Consider the following 22123-nt stretch of genomic DNA (forward strand, 5'->3'; position numbering starts at 1 on the left):
GAGTACATTACGGTAGATGACATAGTAATTGTATTTTTTATATAATCTGTATATGTTCTGCGGAATCTGCATTAAACTGTATCTTCCAAACTACTGAATGAATCTGGGTGAATTTTGGATATGTGGTTCACCCAGATCCCCTGGTTCTGAGGATATACTTTATATGGGGTTATTGCATGTTTTGGGGTCCCTGTGATATGTTTCATAAAACTGTATTCTTCTGCCTGTGATAATGAGATTACCCATTGTGTTCAGTAATCCTATTACAGGCAGAGGGGAGGATTTTGTGTGGGAGTGTCTGTGTGTATTGTACAGATTGATTGGTTGTTTTGTCCCTCCCTGTGGGCGGTCCTGTATGCTCAACAACTGTAATAAAAACCAGGCTGGGAGTGCCAGCCTCAGTTCCTGCTTAACCCTCAAAGTGAAGTGTCATCTCATTATTGGGGGAGGATTTATTGTATGCTGTTCCAGTTTGACTGCTAGGAGTGTAAACCTATTTGTATGTTTTTTCCTATTCAACTGTCTACAGCATTCATATGCTTGAGAGTACTCATATGCTTCTCTGATTCGGTGGTTGTGGTGTCTTCTGCAGTGCTTGGAGTCCTCAGGAAACGCTAGGAGCATCCTTTAACGGAGGTACCCAGTCGGGGTGCCAGGTGATCCGTTACAGGGGTCTTGTCCTTATATGGCTAGAGTTATAGTCTGACATCAGTATGGGCACATATATACAGTAACAGAGGGACACGAGGTGGGGCTCTGTCTCTTGGCTCTTGGCTCTCTCGATGTAAAGATGTAAGGATGTAAAGAAGTCCAGCAATTACCATCTGCTGTTGAATGTCCATTATCCTGTAACATCATTCGTTGTTTTATTATGTATCCGTTACTAAGAATAAACCTGAAGAAACCATAAGTCAGATTGCGTATTAGTATTTTTCATTAATATAGACATCTATTATTGCGGCGAGCATTTGGCCCAAGACTATATATATCAACCAAATTGGTTTTTACATTGACGAGCCAGCCAGACTGTTTTCTGGTGTTACAAACTTCTATTCGGGGGGGGGGGAGGGGGGGGGGGGGGGGAGTTGAGCAGAGAGAGGACAGATATCGAATTACTCTTTGTGTTGAATAGAAGTGTGTGCAGCCAGAAACAGAAAAAAAGAACCGTGTTAAAAGCAGTGTTAAGAGATGTCTGTGTTTATCAGAAGACAAAGATTTTCAAATCACAAAGACTGTTTCAAGATTATATTCTACAACAGTCAAAAGCACATGTTATAAAGAATGCAGCACAAGTTACAACGTGTATTCTAGAAGCAAGCACGTGGCAGAGATTGGCAAGCGTCCATAATCAAGCCCAGAACTGCGCAGCTGTACGAGTAAAAGGCTGACTAAAGACAGACTGTGTCGTGCAGTAAAGATCAACTTGTCTGGTAAAGCGTGACAGATCCTTGTGGCAATAAATCAGGAAAGCATTCCTTCAGACAACTGGACATCGACTGTTGAAAAGAGACTTTTCATCTGATCTACAAACTGTGGTGGAAGATTCTACAGAGTTCATTCGATACAGAAGATTAACAGACGTACAAAGAAATAAAAGATTGACACTAACATACATATGAATTCCTAAATATTAACGGAAAAGAAAACAGACAATGAAAAGTTATATAACAGTTACGAGTATTAATACCAAACGAGTATTTATAAATGTGTAACACATAAAGTAAAATTATGAAAGGATAGTATTTTGAAGAGAACTATTACATTATTACCTATACATAGAATGAGAAGTATCAGAAGTAGCTAAAATATGAAGTTGATTAAATAAGGATCATGTATACTTAATTCTACAAAGATTGAGTTCAATAGTATTTCATGGATTAACTATAATCAGTAATTTGTTTATATCGAGGTGAAGTATAACAAACAATAAGGAAGAAAACTAAGGAAGAATAATTTATATTAAGTAATGGTATACATTAAGAATGTCTTGGATATAAGAGTTCAGAGATCCAAGAGGAATTGAATTGAAGTTTAGTTAAGAGTATAGTACACGTTTATATTTGACCTAAGTCTATAAAGGTATGGACTAGGGAGAATAGGTTTCTGGATATGACGGTATCCAATTAATTGAATACGTTGTTATAAGATGTTATGATTACCCTGAGTTTGTTAGACACAGACTAGGAATAAGTTTCTGGGCAGTATGACCCCAAGTTTATTTAATTTTATTTTAGTCAGCTGAAGTGTACTAAGGAATACGGATTGGTCAGAACATTAGGACAATCCTGCTTTTAAGATGTATTACATTCATAAGTCATCACAATTAAGGTCTAATGAGGAGAGTAATGATAATTTATATTATTTTTTCCAAGTTCTTTTAAAGTAAACTGTTTCTTTTGAATTAAAAGCTTGTTACTACAAGGTGGAATTTTAGTGAAAATTATAATTATGTAAACGTAAACAAATCTATGATAGAAAGATTTATGGGTGGAACATTTCTAGAACAATAAGTATTGTCAACACCATGAACATTATTTGAAGAATTATTATACAACTTCATGGTTGATAACACATCCTTTGAATGAGACTTATAAGTAGTGTTGAAATATTTCAGTTAGAGCTTCCAGGCTGAACGGACGTGCAGACACCAAGCTCCCGACCAAAACTGCCATATGGGTGAAATAAAACCCAAATATCAAGCACGTCCACGATCTGGAGGAAAACCAGCAAAAAGGGGACACCCGGGGGAACACTCTGATACCAGACTCAAGCTTGAAACTAATCGGGAACCCTGAAATCCTGCAGAGGCCTACCTGGGACCGAAACGGGGAGAGGCGGCCGCTCTCCTCGCTAGAGAACAGGCCTACAGACTGCTATCACCTTGCAACTCATACCCCCCCCCCCTTTCCCCCAACATTTGTTGTTTTATTATGTATCCGTAACTAAGAATAAATCTGAAGAAACCGTAAGTCAGATTGCGTATTAGTACTTTTCAATAATATAGACATCTATTATTGTGGCGAGCATTTGGCCCAAGACTATATATACAAAAGACGTGTATATATATATCAATCAACTGAAGACAAGAAGAAATTAAGAAGAGTTAACAGTGACAATTCCAATAAGATTGAACACTCACTGTTGTAACCCCCCCCCCCCCCCCTCCACTACTTTAATAAAGTGCCCCTTAGTGGGGTACCTATACAAATGAACAGGGGGAACAAAGGGGACAATGGGGGGGCCTATTGTTCCCCCACCCATGGGTGACAGGTGGGGGCTAAATTAAAAAATACCCCCCCCCCCCTTCCTATGAAGGTGACTAGGGGTCCCCAAACCCTTAGTCACCCCCTCAAATAAAAGCCTACCTACCCCCCTCACCTTAGAAAAAGTGAAGGGGGGAAACAATCTGGTGAAATCCCACAATTGAGTTTTGCCACTGGATCCAGGACAATTGGGTTATAAAGGCAAAACATTAGACATTTTTGTTTATTATCTGCATGTGTTTCTTATACATCAAGTAGCTGCAGCTCTGTCATACGTTATTTTTATTTATTAACATTTGGCCTATTTTCCCTGTGGTTTTGAGATGTATTTACTAAAGGCACGTAATGACTTGTGGCGTACTGAAGGCCATGTCTGCTTGAGAGCTCACGTAGTCGATGTCATTGATGGTATGCGACCTGTGGTTTCACAAGTTGTTCTTGTTAAGCCAGAAGTCCAGCACACATTGTTTTCAGTTATGTACAATTAAAGGTTGTTTAGCCTGTGTTTCTGTTGGAAAAGCAGCTACAATACAAATGTTTTGAGTTCTTGTGTAAAAGACCTGATTAGAGTTTTAAAGCATAGTGTGTATAACTGTTTGAAAAAGGTTAACCATTACATAGGTTATACACAGATAAATGAAGAAAAACATATGTAACAAAGTTTAAGTTGGACAAAAAATATTTGAGAATTTTAAACAACTTTTCTTTTGTTTTTTTCTTGTCTTTTTAAGCACTTCTGAATTAGGGCCCTTTTGACCTGTTTCAAGAGCAATTTAATATGTTTAGTAACCATACTTGATTTACATTTGACACAATACCAATTTTAATCCTTTCAGTTGCTGAAAAGTGCATAGTGTGTAGCTTCACAAGTCTGTACATGAAACATAAGATCAATTTCCATTTTTTAAATATTTACTTTAAATCTGACTTCCACACTTAAAGGCACGCTATAGCGTTAGGAATACAAATATGTATGCATAACAGTATATGTCCCGTTCCGTGGCGAATAAATGGTTAACCATTTATTTGCTTACTTTAATCCAGCGCCGGGCTTCCTCGGCACTGGTGACCTCTCCTCCATCGACGTCTGCTTCCGAGTGGAGCCGAATGCGCCTGCGCAGTCAGAGGCGCGATTGCGCATTCAAGCCCACAGAAGAGCATTACTCAATGCTTTTCTATGGGGATCTTTTTTAATGCTGGACTCCGTGAGGACATCCGGCGTCTAATAAATGCAATGTACTCAGTGTAAATCGCAGAAGCGGCCTCTAGTGGCTGCCTACTGGGTGGATTAACCCTCTGAAACTGCTATGTTTTCAGTTGCAGAGTTAAAACTAAGGAAACCTGGCACCCAGACCACTTGATTGAGCTGAAGTGGTCTGGGTACCTATAGTGGTCCTTTAATACTACAGTAAAATACTGTATAGCAGGCATGTCAAACTCAAAGGCTAACAGGGCCAAATAAACCAGGTTTAAGTTTATGTGGGCCACAAAAAAATTTTTTTGTTAAAGGTCGCCATAGACCAACCTAAACTTAAATTAATTGAATCATTCTCATGCAAACAATATGTAATCCTGGGCAAATATATAAAATTCATTCAAAAGCTCTAATACACTGACCACCTCCCACCACTCTAATACACTGCCTCCATCCTTTCCCCCAAATGAATACACGGCCCCTCTTCCCCTACCTTAAGCCGTATTACAGTCTAGCTCTGCACAATTTTCTCTGCTCGTGCAGACCACACGCCCCTCTGGCACTGTGAGCAGCATGAGTGCTCTGCACGTATCCAGCCACTCTGTGTACTGTAGCGCCTTGCGCAGCTGCCGGATATGACTCTGCATGCCGGTGTGGAATGTTCTGTGCTCTTGCAGCCGTTTACCGCTTGTAGGAGCATGCGCTTGGCTGCAGCCCGCGGGAGGCAGCCTACTGGGAAACTTCCTGGTATTCCGGTAGGCCAGTCTGGCCATGGGCCGCTAATATACTCATAGTGGGCCGTCTGTTTGACATGCTTGCTGTATAGCAAAGACACCAAATTCACTAACTGGGCAAGTAACTGAAGGTACGTTTTTCAGCAGTCAGCTACTTTACCGCTGGGATGTTTTATCAAATGGTTTGTGCATAATTTTCATTGTACTTAATTCTTAGGCAAATGAGCTGCTTCAAAGTTAGCAACATCTTTTCTTTTATATCAACCATCTTTTTAAATGACTTTATTTTACTTATTTATTTTTAAAGTGCTTTGAAGGCAGCATTACAGCCCCCCCACCACTCTCATTACCCCCATCACCCTCATCCTCACCACCCCCACCACTCTCAGCATCACCCCCCTCACCACCCTCAGCATCACCACCCTCAGCATCACCCCCCTCACCACCTTCAGCATCACCGCCTTCTTGTTTTTCACCAGGAGTCTCAAGCTCTAGTGGATGCTATGGAGGCCAACTTCCTAACACTCACTCTTAGGTTTGCATCAACCAATGCACTTACACACAACCATATAAATGCACACGCTCATGCACAATTGCACTTGCTCACTGATACACCCACACACACTGCATGAAAATACTTCTAATGTAATATAGCAGAGTTGCATCCAGATGGGACAACACTTTGGACAGGATCCTCAATTGAAGATCCTATGCCTAATGTGTAGACTGGAATCGGGCATATGCTATTCTGCCATGTTCCTGCCACCTCCACACACCGTAGATAGTAGTATTCCCTTTCAATATACTGTTTTAGATCAGTAAGAGTTCACCAGCATATAAAATGAAAATGAGAACAGAAGATAGTGGTCTCTGTAATGCTAAAATAAGTCAAAACACATATATCTGGAGCTGATTTCAAGCGCCAGACTATTGTAAATGCATTTACTTTATTTTATTTATAACCGCCAGCAACTAAAATACTGTACCATATTCAATTTCATTTCTTATTTTTCATATCTCTCCATCACTTTTTGAGTTTAGGATACTATTGAAGGCACTGCTTCCCTACATTTCCAAATGGCAAAAAATGTTCAGGAATGGATTGAGGAACATGATAAAAAAGTTTGTTCATCTGTGGAATGTGCTTTAACCACAAATCCATTCCATGTAGCCCCCTCCGTGCAACTTGCAGGACTTAAAGGGTCTGCTGCTAATGTCCAGATACCACAGGACAAGTTCAGAGGTCTTATGGAGTCCATGCATCAACACATCAGAACAGTTTTGGCAGCACAAGGGGATTTGCATGATATTAGGTAGATTTAATGTTGTAGCTGATCAGTGTATGATTGCTATTATAGAACATGGCAGTTCATTATGATCCAGTCTTCTATGATGGACTGCATGGCACCATGACCGGATACCACAGTCAATCGATGCTCCTAGTGCTTTCCGAGGGCTCCAAGCACTCTACCGGATACCATAAGCACTGCAGACCCCACTTCCAGTGATGCAGCTGCGCCGGGGTCTCGCCGTCCTCCACCCACCCTGGACCTAAGACCAGGATCCAGCTCCCAGTGGGCAGACCTCTACTACTCCAGATATCGTAGAAGGAACAAGCTCTTACAAGAGCATAGTGATTATACTCAGGGGAGTATTGTGATTATTTACATACAATAGGTTACATAGAGCACTATAGTACAATGAAGGGTGAGGTCAGACAATAGCAAAGGCTGTGGGAGATTGAGGAGGGACAAAGCAGCTAGTTTAACGCCTTCGCGACGTCCGACAAATGGTTGTTAATGACCTCGGATGTTCCTGGGACGTCCGCGGCTATTTTGAGCACTGGAAGCGATCATGATCGCTTCCAGCCGCTCTAATAGTATTACATGATGCCTCGATATCGAGGCATCATGGAATTACCCCCCCTACACTGCCGGGGACCCAAGTGATCGCCCCACCCCCCAGAGCGATCACTTCTGAGGGGTTGAGGCACTCAGTAATAGTTGTAAAATTAACAATATTGAGAAAAAAAAAAAAAACTAACCCTTACCCACCCTCCCCCCCTTCCCTATGTAATTACCGATCGCCGCATTCCTACGCCGGCTATCGGTCTTCTTCTTTTGGGGGACTCTCTCGGGGGACTGCCTGCCTGCTGGTGGAAAAGTAAAAATAAAGTTAGTAAAAGGTAAAATTAAAGTTAATAAAAGTTTTAAAAAAAAGTGTGTGTATGTATATATTATATATATATATATATATATATATATATATATAATGTGTGTGTGTGTGTGTATATATAACGTTATAGTGATATAAAAATACACAGTAAAATCCTCATGGCAAAATTGAGCAACCCCAGCAGCGATTGAAGTTCCTTCCGGTTGCAATAACCTTGTAGTAAATAGTGTTCAATGCTTGCCAGGGTGCACTCAATCTTATCCTGTGGGAGGCTAGTTTGCATATGGATAGAGTCCAATTGGATCTCCAGAAATTGCACGCTAGTGTTTGGTCCTAAAGTTTTGTGAGGGGAGACAGGGATAGTGAGGGATTCAAACAGAGCCAACATGTGTGTCAGGCTACTTGGAGGGAGTGTGTCATTTTCAATTGTGAGGAAATCATCTAGGTAGTAAATAACTATTGGGCATCTACACACATTAAGCAACAACCAACACAACTATTCGGCAAATGTGTCAAAAAATTTTGGGCTGTTCTTGGAGCCAAAAGTGAGCCGTATGGAAAAAATAATACAACCCCTGCCATTTAAGGCCGTGTAGATGCCATAGGGAAGAGTGCATGGGAAGTAATTTAAAAAACGTTTACTATGTCAGTTTTACTAAGCCATGCACCTGTACCAGCTGTTAAAATGGCCCCAATGGCATTATCAATTGTGGCATACTGTAGTGAAAATTATTCGGAAGGTATGAGTGAATTAAGGCTGGGGATAGTGCAGGAATATGGTGCTGATAGATCTGAGTGAGGTTTTTCCCATGACAACCCCTATGGGGTTGGTTCTCCAAAATGTGAAGGGTGGGGAAGCGAAAAGACCCAACAAAAACCCTTGTTCTACCTCTGACCTAATGAGTGTATGTACTAACTGTGGATCCTCTAACGTGGATTGTACATTTTCACATTTTAGTGTACCCATTGGCAAGTGTACCAGCCCGGTGTGAATCCCTTCAGATAGTCCAGTGACAATGTAATCAACGAAATGGTGTGATGGGTGGTGTTGTAACAGTGAAGCCAATAACGTGAAGTTCACACACGTGTGGTACGGTTTGGGGAAAGCTTTATTTGGGCACATTGTCTTGGAATGAGCCCTGAAACAGTGGGAACACACGTGCATTAGTCTACAGGAGCTAAAACCACAATTACTCGCATTTAAATTATTACAAATTTGCGATTTGCCTAGGAACACAATGTGCCTACTGTGACGAAACCAACCTCGCCACTGGGCATTGGAGAAGCCTGTTTGGCCGCCTCCTACCTGCTGACTATGGACCCTGTGTTATTTGGCCCTTCAAGTACAATATTTGGGCATATTGGATTTGTATGGTGTCTGCTTCAGTGCTTGGAGTCCTCAGGAAGCGCTAGGAGCATCCGTCAGCGGAAGGTACTTGGTCGGGGTGCCAGCGGTTCCGTTACAGTGGTGGCAGCGGTGGGATGGCGTCCTAGTGCGAGGTAAAGCAGCTCAGAGACACAGTTCGTTTGGAATTACAATTGAGGGCAACGTTCGTATTCGTACAGCGGCCCTGTTCACAACAGAATGGAGAGAGTTAGCACCCGGGCAGCGCTCACCTACGAGGAGGCGTTCCTTCGGGAAATGCGATGGCGACTGGCGTATTTTAGCACGGATGTCCCGGACAGCGTTGTCCGGATACTTGAGGCTCACGTGGCCGAGGATCTGCAATACCAAGCAGAACGGCAGTGTGGGTCCCAGGGAGCTGAAGGTGTTACCGTCCTTCCTCCCCAGCGGCAGTGTGTAACCCAGGGAGCAGAAGGTGACGTCCTTCCTCCCCAGCGGCAGTGTGTAACCCAGGGAGCAGAAGGTGCCGTCCTTCCTCCCCAGCGGCAGTGTGTATCCCAGGGAGCTGAAGGTGCCGTCCTTCCTCCCCAGCGGCAGTGTGTATACCAGGGAGCTGAAGGTGCCGTCCTTCCTCCCCAGTGGCAGTGTGTATCCCAGGGAGCTGAAGGTGCCGTCCTTCCTCCCCAGCGGCAGTATGTACCCCTGGGAGCAGAAGGTGCCGTCCTTCCTCCCCAGCGGCAGTGTGTAACACAGGGAGCTGAAGGTGTCGTCCTTCCTCCCCAGCGGCAGATTATTAATGTGCAGGGAATTGGGAGCCCAGTCTCCATTACCCAGCGGCAGATACAGCAGAGAATTGGGAGCCCAGTCTCCATTCCCCAGCGGCAGAGTGTTCTATCGAGAGAGGAGCCTGTTACCCCCTCTCCCCAGCGACAGCTTAGTGTACCAGGGGGAGACTGTAAGCCCCACAACTGTGCAGATGGGACCGTGGTCTCTGCACCTACAGCACAGGGTGTAAGGACAGTCAGTCCTGTCCCCCAGCAACAAGTCTGCTTAGCCAAAGGGGAGACAGTCGGTCTCCCCTTCCAACAGCGGAGCTATTTATCCAAAGGGGAGACAGTCGGTCTCGCGCTCCGGCAGCAGAGCAGTGCATCTAAAGGGGAGACAGTCGGTCTCCAGCAGCAGAGCTGTGCATCTAAAGGGGAGACAGTAGGTCTCCAGCAACCAGGCTCCAACCAGACTACTCCCGTGGTAGTGCTGGCACCAGGGCAGAGTACCGCTGGTCTCTGCCCACTCAGCAACCCACCAAAGCAGTCTACCAGTCCCCCACACAGCCGTGGTGAGGCACCTGGACCTGGACAAGTTTTTCCCTTACTCAGGTGTAGTAACCATGTATTGTAGGTGGGCTGTACTGCTGTTTCTGTTTTGTGGGTGGGTTGCTGGACTAACAAGGGCACTGACCGGCAGGAGGTCAGATACCCTGTTAGTCTGTTTGGAAATGGGAGAAATGTGATGAAACCAACCTCGCCACTGGGCATTGGAGAAGCCTGTTTGCCCGCCTTCTACCTGCTGACTATGGCCCATGGGTTATTTGGCCCTTCAAGTACAATATTTGGGCATATTGGATTTGTATGGTGCTGCTGCTGGCCCTTTAAAAACTATCCGTGGACATATTATGACTTTTAGGAACAATGTCCCTTTAAGACTGTATAGCAGATTGCATTCAGGCGGTTTGCAATATTATATATGCTATTATGTGTTCGGTAAATTGTAAATGTGTAGGTTCTATGTGATAAATGTAACAGTATGTATTTTTATGTCTTTTGTTGTCCTTTGTCTGCCATGTGGCTAATGGAGTTTTGCCTCTGTCCTTGGAGATAATTGCATTACTTCTCAAATATCTCCAGAATAGAAGACTCTGAAACTGGTTTGGGCCGGAAAGCCATGCTGGCCGGGGGCTTTATTTATACTTTTGCTAACTTTTGAACCCCTGGTCTGATTCGTGACATTTTTTAATATGTTGTTCCCCTGTATGGATTGATTATGGAAATGTATGTTTTATGTTTGTGACATGTATATTTTAGAAGTTATAAATATTGTGTAAAAACTGTATTTCTCTGCTTGTGATAATTAGATTTCCCATTGTGTAAGATAATTGTATCACAGGCAGAGGGAAGGACTTTACTGTGGGTTGTAACTGTTATTTGATTGGTTATTTTATACCTCCCTGTGGGCGGTCCTGTATGTGCAAGACTGTAATAAAAACCAGGCTGGGTGCATAAGAACTGTACGGATAAATGCTGGAGATGCACGCTTCCCAATGCCCACTCATCACACATGTGGTGGTCCTGCTCAGTCATATCTAAATTCTGGACACGGATCCACACACTAACTCAAACTATCACGAAAATACAGTACCCTTGCGCCCCAGAAAACATGCTGTTCCTGCTACCTCTCTCAAACAACACCATAGAAAAACCCAAACTAAATTTACTTACACACTTGTTACTGGCAGCCAACCTCTTGATCCCTATCCATTGGAAAAAAGCCGAGGCCCCTTCAATCAGGGAGTGGATCCAAAAAGTAGAATGCATCAGGCAGATGGAAGAAATTTCAGCTGCCTATCGCAAAAACATGACGACACACAAGCAGATATGGGAAAGATGGGTTACCTTCTTAGATAAGGGACCTAATCCTCAGTGTTCCCAGTTGGGACTACCCTAAGGCAAGCCAGAGACCCTAAACCCAGTTCCAAAATCTATTAAATTACCAATACAAGATATCTTTTACACTAGCGTAAACACTTACTAATCTAGGGTTTGGTTGGATTAAGTTGATCAGTTTAACTTGCCTCAATTGTTATCCATTGATATTACTCTGTACACTTGTACTCTATAGTCTCACAATATAACAACACACCACACACGAGCTACTGACCAATACGCAGAAACATCTAGCCGACTACATACCTAATTTCCAATTAGTAGCCAGCACGACTTACCTTTGTCTGAGGCGAATTGGTGGATATATCCTATTATTTTACTATGTTAAATTTTTACACGTCTACAACTTTATATTTTATGCTATTTAATACGGTCATTTATGTATTCATATCTGGTCTTATACTCCTTGTTGTGCAATGTATTCTTTTTAACACAATGTAATTGAAAAAATTCTTTTGTGACACGTCTTCATCATCTTCGACTAGAATTGCCAAATGTATCTTTTTCATATGTAACCTTATACCTGGTAATGTACAACATTTATTTACTTAATAAAGAAAATTTTGAAACTAAAAAAAAAAAAAAAAAAAAACCAGGCTGGGTGTGCCAGCAGTTGAGTTCCTGTTTAACCCTCAAAGTGAAGTGTTGTCTCATTATTGGGGGAGGATTTATTGTATGCTGTTCCAGTTTGACTGCTAGGAGTGTAAACCTGTTCGCATGGTTTTTCCTATTCGGCTGTATACAGCATTCATATGCTAGAGAGGATTCCTATGCTTCTCAGATTCGGTGGTTGTGGTGTCTGCTGCAGTGCTTGAAGCCCGCAGGAAGCGCTAGGAGCATCCGTCAGCGGAAGGTACCCGGTCGGGGTGCCAGCGGTTCCATTACACCTACCCAGTTTATCCTTCAGGCTTCTGGCAGGTCTTTGGAAATTAGGGACAAATTGGCCCTGTTCACTTTCCACCGTGTTGGGGCAGAAATTGGTGCTATGTGCTGTGGACGCACATTGGCACAAGCTGGGGGTCTGAGGCCTGCAAAGTGTCTGCAGAACTCCGTGTCCAGCTTGCTCCAATTTACGCTGAAATCAGAGCTGCAGCCACCTTTGCAGAGAAGGAAGGTTGGTAATGGTAAAAAGCGGTACCACCGTATTTGTGCCCCAGATCCACCCTCTTGTGCATATATACGTCTAACTCTGATCTTTTTTTCTGGATATACCGAGCAGTAGACGTCCCTATAAATGCCAAAACCTAGTACAAATTCCAGGATGGACAGTTTTTTTTTTTATCAAACGGGGATCTCTTGCCCTTAAAACCACAGAAATATCCCCGTAGGCAAAAGTCCTATTCTCAAGAACATCCAAGGAGGCAATAACCAGTGACACTAGGTTAACGTCCTTGCCTTCCAGGATGTCCTTTTTAAGGTGAGATGGGACCATATGCGAGGGGTTGATACATTCAGGGACTGTAATTGCTGCCAGGGAATTACCGAGCATAACATCGATGGCTGTGTGACTGGAAATAGTTGGGTTTGCGGAGACCTGGGGGGAACAAACTGCCTCCAACTTTTCCAGTCTATCACTGATGATGCCGATAGATGACCTTAATGATGTCATCATCACATGAAAAGCCAGCAACTGAGACCCACTAGGCCCTTCCCCAGCATCAGAGTTATCAGTGTTTGTATTTAACAGTCTGTATAATTCCGCTTTCCTAGCGGTAGCTGGGAAAGGGATGCATCACCTTCTCAATTCTGCTGTGAGACGTTGGATGGTCCATGATCTCAGGGAAGGACTATTAGCATCAGTTCCTGGGCCTGGAGTACCGGGCCTATGGTCCATGATCTCAGGGAAGGACTATTAGCATCAGTTCCTGGGCCTGGAGTACCGGGCCTAGCGGGTGTGCTGGGTAGTGACAGCTCCTCAGGGATATCAGGAACTTGTGACATAACTGAAAATATAAAGCAACTCAATCATAATCCTAAAATGACGAGGACAGGTACTGGCGAGGCTAGCTAGATACCAAGCGGCGAAACAATTATGCTTTGCCGAGACACTGTTAATTGCCAAGCGGCGTGAGCGGCTCTACCTATGCGTTGGCCCGAGGGAAAAAATATGGAGGCCCCTCTATGCGACCATGCAAGGCGACGAACTATGATTTGGCCCGAGGGGCGTATACCTCAGAGTATGAGGATGGGTGTTGGCCTCACGGGACCACTAGCCTATGGATTAAGACCGGAAAGTAGTTCCTAGTTGGGCCGTCTAAACCTAAAACCAGTACCACTCTAAAACTAGAAAGGTACTGGGTTCTGGCGTAGTATCTGATATGTTGAGTCAGGACGAGTTGTCTATGCAGAGATATTATTAGCGGGTGGTAATAGAACCATGCTGAGACCTATAGACATGAATATGACATAAGTATCTGTGCGTATAGTATTAGCTGGCCAGATCGTGGGCCCGAAATTAAATTAACCTACCAGACACTATGCTGATGGTAGTAATAAGACAAAGGATGATAACTGGTTTATCGTGCTTGTAAAGCTACCGTCTGAAAGTTCAGGAACCTAAGAAAAGTAAATTGTTACATGCTTACTAAATTACCACGTAGCTTTAGCCAATAGAATAAAATTAACAATAACATTTCCAAATAACCTAGAAAGCAAATATTTTTTGACACAGTTGTCAGTAAATCACAATTGTTAGAAATCTGTAAGCACGAAATTCCTTATATGGACCTGTGGGGGAAAAGGTCAGGGATATCATCTATAACAATCCAGACTTTCATCACCTGTACTTTAACCAATTTGATGGAACATAAATGACTGTAATATCCTTTGTTACCACCAGGGGCACAATGTTTATATTAGGCGAATTAGGTGAGATTCCCTGCTGATTTTGAATGTTTGCCCACTGACAAAGAAATGATCAGTCTATCACTGAAATCAATTTATATATTTTTTTTAAATGCATTTTTCTTGATTTTTTTTTTAGTTTTTGTTATTCTGTCACTCACTGTTAAAATACACCTACCAATAAAATGATAGACTGATAATTTCTTTGTCGGTGGGCAAACATTCAAAATCAGCAGGGGATTAAATACTTTACCTCGCTGTATATACAGTATTCTAAAATAATAAATTAATACATTTATTTACCCTTTGCTAATTAACATGCTAATTTAGTTTTTCAGAGACCTATTGGTCACCTGTAATATATAATCTATATTGAAGACATAATTGGTTTTGAAAGGTTCATACATTAAAAGTTTATTTTGTGTTCCCATTAAGGCCAATTTTGAAGCTGATTTTTCTTCCAGTTACTGAGGTAGTAAAAATGTTATACCGGTTATACCTGTTCACACAGCCCCCAAATACAAGTGTTATGTTTGACATCTGTAATTTGGCATGTTATTCAGTAGCTGATTGTCTGTTTTAAGCTTTAAAATCCTTACTATGGTGTTTTTTTTTTAATTATTTTTTATGTAATATTTTCATTAGAAGGCTGTAATTGCTTCTTAGAAAAATGCTTAGAGGATAAACGCTTGTTTTATTTAGTTTAATCAAAGTGCTTTTGCTTTAACTCTATCACCGGATGCTTTTTGAGTTCATTTTTAAATGATTCCACATTCTGATAAAACAGCAACCTTTTACTAAAACTATGTTAAATGTGGCACTTTTATAACCCTAACATTTCTTTAAAATCTTCATGTTAACCTTGTTTTTCTTTGAAGTGAGAGCCTGGGTTTCATGCTTTCTCCAAACTATTTGACCTTTTACCTTGTGAGTTACATGTTCTATTATTCTGTAAAGATGCTGATATTCTGTCAATTTTGCTGACTATAATTTTGATCCTAGCCCTCTTATCCAAAAAGCTATTTTGAGAATCTTCTAAAGACTGCAATCTAAAGACAGCGAGGGGAGGGTGGGGGGAGGAGGGTGGTGGTGAACTGTAAATGCCAAATGGCTGAATAAACATCCATGAGATAATTCAGCCATTTGGCATTTACAGTTCACAGTCCCCAGTGAGACTGCAGCATCTATCTTCCAATGAATGGAGAACTTGGATATTATACAAGGAATGCTTCTTGACATTACACACCTCCTTCATAACACACCTTCTGTACAAGTGACAGACACGATCCCTGCCTTTTTCCCCTATTACCTAGGGCACAAAGTACAAATGCTTATCTGTTTTGTTGTAAAACGTGTTTGCACTCCTACACGTGTATATAGCCAGACTTGAGTACACTGGCTTCATATGCAGAATAGGCATCGGGCAGAGAACACTCTTAAACACAGTATGTATCTGCAGTATGGTTGCTAATCTCTACCTTTCTCTAATATGTATGTTTAATCTTCTCTAGATTCTCCTTCAACCTTTTTAATTGTTTAATCTAGTTTCACTGATTTTAGCAGTAGCCTGCTATATTTGCACAGTTGCTAGAGCTCTTTCATTACATTCGTAGTAACAGCTTAAATCCAAAGAAAACTGTTGTGTTCTCCAAACATGCTTTTAGCGGGTCAGTATGCATAACAAAATTTGAGGCAGCAGAAGACTGAATTTTGAATTACTAGATGGTATCATGCCAGGTTAGGGCAACCAAGCTAACGTCAGTTGCCTTGATGTGCCTCCTAAATTTAAAGAGGGAGCATTTAATTTAAAAATAACTCGGCAATGGTGTTTATTTATGTTTGTTTACACCTATATTACTTTTGATGGCCTGTCCTTGCCAACTGGCAAGATGAGGAACTTCATTCATAGTTACATGGGAAGAGTAGAAAGTAACAGGATATACTGATTAGGTAGCAAGGGATGTATTCTGCAGGATGCTTTTTTGATAAGCTTTATGAACTTTTGTTTAAAAAATTATTTTAATTAAAGACTAAAATGTTATCAAGGTCTCTGTATCAGGTGCTGTAAAATATTCTGATAGCCCTCCCCCAAATCTTCTACTGGCAATGGTTATTCAATTGACAATCTTTGATATTTTTGCAATTAAATGTAATTTCTAATTGCGTGATGTGCTTTATAGTTTGAAAATCTGCTCTTATACAAAATATAGGTTATATATGACAGCCCCATGTAGAATTCTCCGCAGAGAAGGAGAAACAGAAGTTTATTGAAATGCTACATATAAATATCACTTATGACTTTTTTATATGGTGACCATTCTGTTCCAGCTTCCTGTATATTATCTATAAGCAGTTTTAGGAAGATCAGATCAGGCTTCTTTGTATGCAAGGGTCCTCTAAGCATGACTTTAGTTGGAAACAAGAGGGGGAATGTGTAAGGATTTCCTGGTGCCTTCATACTATGGGACAATGATATTTGATTAAAGAAACTACCGTATATCTTGATGAAATGTGACCATGTGCATCCTTTGAACTTACTTGTTATCATTTTTATTTTTTAAATGGTAGTCTATGCTGGACACATAGCAAGCAGATAAGGTTAGTACAGTTTCCAATTTATTCACTGACTGCTAGTTGCAGAATATACTGGCAATTCACACTGCTGCTTCTTGAAAAGCAAGGTACTCACACCCAACATCTGGCTCTGGCATATTTTACTTGTTGATGTAGGATGTAAAATTGTTTTAACCCCTCCAGGACACCGCTTCAGAAGCTGGACTTACCCTTAAGGACACAAGCATTTTTTGCATTTTGTGCGGTTTGTGTTCAACTGCAATTTGCATCTCTCTCATTTATTGCACCAACACATATTCTATACCATTTTTTAGAGGACAAAAAGGGCTTTAATTTGACGTAACATATACATATATAAATTTTCATGTATTCTAAAAATAAAAGAAAAACCTGAATACCCGTATATACTCGAGTATAAGACGACCCGAATATAAGTAGAGGCCCCTCATTTTACCCCAAAAAAACTGGGAAAACTTATTGACTCGAGAATAAGACTAGGGTGGGGAATGCAGCAGCTACTGGTAAATTTCTAAATAAAATTAGATCCCAATAAAATTACATTAATTGAATATTTATTTACAGTGTGTGTATATAATGAATGCAGAGTGTTTGTGTAGTGTGTGTGTATATAATGAACGTAGTGTGTGTGTATGTGATGCAGAGTGTGTAACCTTGGTGGGGGGGTGGGCATTTTTTTCTTTTTATTATTATTTTTTTAATATTACATTTTATTTGTATTTTTTATATTATTTGTATTTTATTTTAATAATATTTAAAAAAAAAAAAAATTGTCCCCCCGCCCTGCTTGATACATGGCCAGCGAGGGGGCTATATTATTCCCTGGTGGTCCAGTGGATGGGATGTGCAGGAGGGGGACTGGGAGCAAGCTGTTACTTTTACAGCAGCTCCGTTCAGCTTCCTTCTCCTCCATTCCGGTCAGCTCCAGTGTACGTCTCGCGGTCTGAGTGCCACGCCGAGCATTGCCACGGTAACCGGTGGCAACGCTCAGACGCCGTGGCTCTCGCGAGACTTGCGGTGGAGCTGACCGGAGCGGAGGTGAAGGGAGCTGAACAGAGCTGCTGTAAAGGTAAGTAAACGCTTCCTGGCAGTCCTGGTCTGTATTATGGCAATGTAAGTTGCCACAATACAGACATTGACTCGAGTATAAGACGAGTGGGGGGTTTTCAGCACAAAAAAATTGCCGAAAAACTCGTCTTATACTCTAGTATATACGGTATATATATTTTTTCAGTTTTGGCAATATTCATTTATTTATAAAATATTTTACCAGGATGGATACATTAAGATTTATCTCTTTTTAAGTATGTCCTCGGTCCAAAAAACATTGCATTGTTGCAATAGGATGCAATATACAAACTATAAATATATTGCGGTGCTCTGTAGAAAAAGGTGGATCGAGCCACTTTATTTTTGTATTGCGGCATGCTAAATATTATGCTGGTACTGGATCGGAGGTTATAGGAGTGGGAACAGCCGGGGAAAGCATTCTACTCAGGTCAGGTGGGAGCTTCCCATAAATGCTCTTATGCACAAGGCTGGAAAGATGAAGAGTGCATTGGGATTCCAGCGACAGCCAGTTTAGCGCTTTTAACATGTCACAGTGGTGGGTAAAGTAATGACATTCTAGTACAAAGCGCAGAAGAAATGCATACACTACATCCCCATAATCAATGACCGGCATTAGCATTTGCGGCACTGTTTCTTTACTGCTTACTGCTTAGGCAGAATTTGTTTCTGTAAAGGGCACCTAGTTTTGGGTAAAGCTTTGAAGTGATTTTTTTCAATGTGAAGGCCAAAGGATCGATTGGGGTATAGCAACATACCTAGATATTTAAAAAAAAAAAAAAAAGACTGCTGTCAGTGTGCTATTTATATTTGTTCTGATCCACAATTGTTGATTTTGTAGTTTACGTAATTTAGGTACAGTAACGGTTTTGTCAGTGTTTAGGAAAAGTTTATCCTCTGTTAATTGGTTTTGGAGCACAGCCTCAAGCTGCAGTAGCTTGGGTTTACTAGCGTAGATTAGTGTTGTCTGCATGCATGTGTACAGTTGAGGATTTGCAGACGTTGGGCAGATCATTTATAAATCATGTGAATAGCAGGGGGCCAAGTATGAAGTCTTGCGGAACACCACACGTGACTGGAAGAGGGAGGGAAGCGCCATCAGAAATGGCCACATATTGCAATCTGCCTGAAACATATGATCAAAACCAGGTTAGCGGATGATAACCAATGCCTTTTTTATTTTTTGCAAAAGAATGCCATGGTCTACTGTGTCAAAGGCCTTGGCAAAATCAAGGAAAATAGCTCCAGTTAAGTCTCCTTGTTCCATGCCAATTTGGATGTCATTGCAAACTTTTAAGAGGGCAGTCGAAGTTGAGTGATTTGGACAAAACCCTGATTAATCGATATTCACATAATTGCGTGTTGGTGCATTTTTCCAAGATTTTTGACAATACAGGAAACAATATCGGGCGATAGATACCAAAGTATTGTCACCACCTTTATGGATAGGCACAACTTTTGCAGTGTTCCAAAGTTGGGGTATGTATACTGACACCAGGGATTCGTTGATAAGTGTAGTGACCGGTTTAGCAATTGCTGGTGCACGGAGTTTCAGCAACATTGCTGGGATTTGATCTGGTCCACACTGTTTTTTTATTTTTAATTTACGGTAGTAAGATGTTTATTAACAACACTAACAGGCACAAGTCTAAAATTAAATTTCTCTAAATGAGGATTTTGAAGATTTGTGAGGGACTGATCTTTATATGCAGTCTGAAAATGAGTGTAATTTGTTAGCTTCGCAAACAGGGTGGTAGCACATCCAAGAAAATAATTATTAAAGGCATTTGCTACATTTTGCCCATTGCCCATTGACAGTGGAGAGTTGGGAGTGGCTTGTGGGGGTTTGTATGCCATTTATGATTTTCCAGAAGTTTCTTGGGTTTGATAGGTTGTTCAAATTTTCACTGAAATATTGGGCCTTTGACAATTTGTTTTGTTTTTGTGCATGCATTTCACCATTGTCTGTAAGTACAGTGATCGTTCATGGAGCCAGTACGCTTGATCTTTGACCACAGTTAATATCTAAACTGGTAAATTTCGAATGAGGTCACCTGTAACCCAGGGCAGGTGTCCCTTTTAGTCGCACTTTACGCAAATTCCAAACAAGCAAGAGCTTGGACTGAAAAAATGCAATTGCACAGTCTAGATCTGGTCTAGACATAATCTGACATAATCTGTGCCATGGTATGTTCTTGACCTCCTTTAAAAAGGATTCAAGATTACATTTTTTGAAAGACCTGGTGATAATCTTGGGAGGGGATTTAGTTGCCTTTATGTTGCGTATGTAGTACGAGTGTACTACATACGCAACATAAAGGCAACTAAATCCCCTGAAACTGTTAGGGAGAACGCCCGCCTCCTGGATTCTGTCAGGTCAACCGGAGAGAATCCAATCCAGAAAGGTATGGTTCTGGCTTTTCATATTAATGCGAGTTGGGAGGAAATGAATTGTTAGCTGCAAAGTCTTAAACAGCGTCCATGATTTATTAATTTTAGGAATTTAGCCAATCAATATTAAAATCTCAAAAAACCAACAGTTCACTTTTTTGGTTTTGAGCTACAGTTTCACTTAGTAGTTAGGCGAAGTCAGAAAGGGAGTGCACCGGAGAGTTAGGTGGGCAGTAGATTCCAGCAACAATGATGGTTTTAGTAAAAGGGATCTTGATTGTGCCAGAAGGGAAATCAAAGGCAGAAGGCGAGTTATAGTTTTTTAAAGGAGTAAATGTAATGGACTTGTCAACATAAATAACAATGCCTCCTCCTTGCTTTGCTCTGTCATTTCTAAAACTTTAATAACCATGTATTGCAGTCTGGTATTTTAGTCGTTAACATTGATTCCGAGAGCACAATGATTTTTTGTTTGCAATGGGAGCACCAGGCTTGCAGTGCATCCAGTTTAGGGGGGAGCTATGGATGTTGCAGTGTACAAAAGAGAGGCCTTTTTGAGTAGGGAGATTATGATTAGAATTAGCTGGGGGACCAGGGTTAGATTCATAATTTGCAAGGGCAAGTAACATTAGTAATTTGGACATCATTTTTGTTTGGCCATATAGTGAATGGGATACTTTATAATCCTGTACAACGATGTAACTCTCCCTTCAGGAGTCCAGCAATTACCGTCTGCTGTTGAATGTCCATTATCCTGTAACATCATTTGTTGTTTTATTATGCATCAGTAACTAAGAATAAACCTGAAGAAACCGTAAGTCAGAAAAGTATTAGTACTTTTCATTAATATAGACCTATATTAATGTTTCGAGCAAGTTTGGCCCAAGACTATATATACAAAAGACGTGTGTGTGTGTATATATATATATATATATATAGATATCAATCAATCAACTGAAGACAAGAAGAAATTAAGAAGATTTAACATGGAGCGTTTCCAACCAGATTTTACAGGAAGCAGTCTTCCAGAAGGCTACCTGTTGCAAAGGGCAGTAGAACAGCTGATTGAGCTCTGGGTTGTTTGCTGGGCTGGGTAAGGTTTAAAATCAGGCTGTGGGAAAGATATATATTGGGGTCAGATGAGCTAAGGGATGGGGGAGATACATCTATGGACATTTGATTTAAGGGTCATTTAATTAAGTAAAAACAAAGGGAAATTTTGAAAATTACAGAGATAAGACAGAGGTATTCATGTAGGGAAATAAGACCATTAAACAAATAACAAGAAATATACATGGGCCTGTGCTGGTTAAACTAACTTTTAACATAATGGACAAGACAAAGGTTATAAAATAAGCAATGTGCCCGGGATATGCAAAGTATGATTAGCACAGGCTGTAGTTACAAAGACATGGAAATATATACATTGAAAATAATAAAATCACTAAATTTAAAAACACACACAACAAAAATAACAGGGTATGTAAAAATATAATGAAAAGATGGTCTTCCAGAATGCTACCTGTTGCAAAGGGCAGTGGAACAGCTGAGTGATCTCTTGGTTGTTTGCTGGGCTGGGTAAGTTTTAAAATCCGGCTGTTGCAAAGGACATAATACGTCCAGCTTTGGAAAAGCAAGTCAAAATAAAATCATTTGTGTTTTTGTTTTATAGAGTACGTAATATGTGTATATTTTCAGTTTATTTTGAAAGATACAGGTAGACACAATAACCAGGTAGACCTGCAATAATCTTTCAATGTGAAACTATTTTAGAAGTTGATATGTTTGTCTTGGAA

At 41.0% G+C, this 22123-nt stretch overlaps 1 protein-coding gene across 3 annotated transcripts in view; it reads left to right on the forward strand.

Moving 5' to 3' along the window:
- The window catches only part of PC (pyruvate carboxylase), a 629184-nt gene that overhangs the window by 142043 nt on the left and 465018 nt on the right, over window positions 1-22123 (forward strand). Inside the window, exon 1 of one of the 3 annotated variants that reach the window (XM_063437447.1) lies at window positions 15663-15721. The exons of the other annotated variants lie outside the window; for them this stretch is intronic. The gene's annotated coding sequence lies outside the window, so the exon portion shown is untranslated. Of the gene's footprint in view, window positions 1-15662; window positions 15722-22123 lie in introns of those variants that run through there. 3 annotated transcript variants of the gene reach the window in all.

The sequence above is a fragment of the Pelobates fuscus genome, chromosome 12, assembly GCF_036172605.1.
Source record: "Pelobates fuscus isolate aPelFus1 chromosome 12, aPelFus1.pri, whole genome shotgun sequence".
NCBI lineage: Eukaryota > Metazoa > Chordata > Amphibia > Anura > Pelobatidae > Pelobates > Pelobates fuscus.